The sequence below is a fragment of the Mirounga angustirostris genome, unplaced genomic scaffold (assembly GCF_029215605.1).
Source record: "Mirounga angustirostris isolate CCGP_5_RB_7025 unplaced genomic scaffold, mMirAng1.0.hap1 SCAF_4, whole genome shotgun sequence".
Classification (NCBI taxonomy): domain Eukaryota; kingdom Metazoa; phylum Chordata; class Mammalia; order Carnivora; family Phocidae; genus Mirounga; species Mirounga angustirostris.
In genome coordinates, this window is record NW_026991712.1 from 152,852,940 (window position 1) to 152,855,624 (window position 2,685).

A 2,685-nucleotide genomic window follows, 5' to 3' on the forward strand; every position below is an offset into this window, starting at 1 on the left:
GGCATTCTACTGTCCATTGTGTCTAGCTCCTCTAGAACTAGAGCCCCCATGGCTCATACCTTCTCTGCACACTCCCTGCCCCATCTCCACTGGCTGACTCAGAGCTCGCACTCAAAACGTATTTGTGGTGTGAATGTTGAAAAGTTCTGTTTGTGGTGAAATTAGGGTTACATATTTTAACAAGAGGTATATAATTATGGGTAAATTGGAGGTCTGACTCCAGAACTCAACTCAGAGACTGACCTATTGGCCAGATCTTAGATGTGTGCTCATGTCTGTTCCTGGTGAACCCTGAGGACCCACAGATGAATACATGCTCCTGGGGATATGACTAGAATCTGAAGCAAACAACTTTCTTTCTGGCCCTGTGTGAGTAGCCCATCAGTTAACAGCAGGGTTTCTCTCTCTCTTTTTTTTTTTAAGATTTATATATTTATTTGAGAGGGGAGGGGCAGAAAGAGAAGGAGAGAAAGAGAATCTGGAGCAGACTCCACACTGAGCAGGGAGCCCAACATGGGGCTTGATCCCAAGATCTTGAGGTCATGACCTGAGCCGAAACCAAGAGCCAGATGCCCAACCGACTGAGCCACCCAGGTGCCCCTGCAGTAAGGTTTCTTAACCAGGGACTACCACCCCACCTTTGCATTATTAAGGGCACAGTTCTGAGTTACAGTGACAGGAATCACCACCGAAACAGTAATATTGGGCATGAAAACGGATACTGATTGAGTTCACCTCTAGGTTCAGCCCTGTGCTGAGTATTAGGGATGCTGTGGGTGGTGAGTCAAACACAGGCCCCGCCTGCAAGGGATTCAGTCTAGTGGAGCATAAATAAATATGTTAAGAGTGGTGATTTCTAGGGCGCCTGGGTGGCTCAGTTGGTTAAGCGACTGCCTTCGGCTCAGGTCATGATCCCGGAGTCCTGGGATCGAGTCCCACATCGGGCTCCCAGCTCAGCGGGGAGCCTGCTTCTCCCTCAGACCCTCTCCCCTCTCATGCTGTTTCTCTCTCTCTCTTTCTCTCAAATAAATAAATAAATAAAAATAAAATCTTTAAAAAAAAAAAAAAAAGAGTGGTGATTTCTAGATGGGAAAACTGAGGCCCAGAGAGAGAAACTTCATGCCAGTTAGTGACAGGGTCAGAGAACCACACCTTGGTAAGGGGGATGAGAAGGGGCTGGAGTTGGGGAGGAGCCTTCCATTTATTATGCCAGGCTCTGGGTTTTGTGCTCCATTTGAAAGGCCTCATTCTAGTCTCCGCATAACCCTAAATAGAATGTGTTATTATCCTCTGTTGCAGATGGGAAAATTAAGTCCCAGAGGGAAAGCAGAGGAAGCCCATGGGCTCCTCTCAGGAGTGATGGAACTCACCTCCTCAGAAGGCCAAGGGGAGATTCAAAGTAAGAAGAAAATGAAAAGACAGGGCCACAGGGGAAGTGGGGCAGGGAAGGGATGACAGGCAGGAAAAGTAGATTTGCCCTCTGTCAGTCATTTGGCCTGAGTCTGACTGAGAGAAGGGGAGGTTCCCACCGCGGCCTCCTCGTCTTAATTATCAAGGGCCCAGGACAGACCCACATCTATGTCCTGCACAGTCTAGGGATACAAAGAAGGAGGACTGTAAACCCTGGGAAGGCTGCTAGCAGAAAGAAACCCTCAGGGCTTCCAGAGCACCCAAAAGGGGCCCACTCAGCCTGGGGAAGCAGAGTAGAATTAGGGAAGGCTTCCTGGAGAAGGCATTACAGGAGTGAAATCATGAAGAAGAATCTTTCTGAAAGGCAAAGTCACACAGTTGAGCAGACAGGAAAGTACAAATTCAGTCAGCCTCAGTAGGACACAGGAACCCAACCCCCACCACCCACCCATCTCACCTCCCACCCCTGCACCTCTGTCAGCCCTGTTCCTGAACAGTCTTCTCATTCTGCTGCCCTTCCTCTTACTATTCTTTCCCACTCCTGTGGCCTTCACTCACAAGGGAAGACCTTTGCCTCCTACTTCACTAAGGCCTTTGGTTAGAAATTCCTCAACCTTTTGCCCTGCCCCAACCCCAATGTGTCAGCCAAACTGATTGCTTCTACGTCATCCACCCCAGTCTCAGCTAATGGGGGATCCCCCTCTTCCTTTTCAAGGCCAGCCCCTCCTCTCATACCCAGCACCCTACCCTCTCCCTCACTTCCTCCAAGGTCTCCACACATCAGTTGATACTCTGTCCTTCATCTTCAGACACTTTATCTTTTCTTTGGCTCCTTCCTTCAGAATAAAATGAGGCTTAAATGCCTTCCACCTTATAACACCACTCCTTCAAGCCATCAAGGAATTAATAAAACAATTTGACCCTAAGATTGAAAACTTTAGCAAGCATCTTCTGAGTTCTCCAAAGAACATCTGTGCTTTGTAAATTATTAGAAATTTACTCTCAGAGTTGAATATTAAAGTCACTACTCATATATTTTAATAAAATTTGTCATTTGAGCTACCCTGTGGAAGGCGCCATCAACATGGGAGGCAACCCGTGGTGGTAAGTTGCTCCCGGTGAGTGAGCACATGCAGAGGCCTGGACCCAGGCTCCCCCTCCCCCGTCTGTCCCTGCTCACACAGCCGTGTATTTGCCCAGTGGATTCAACCCTCACCAAAACGTCATGTTCAGCTGAAAATTGCTCCAAGCACGTTTTAACATGTTTTCATAGAC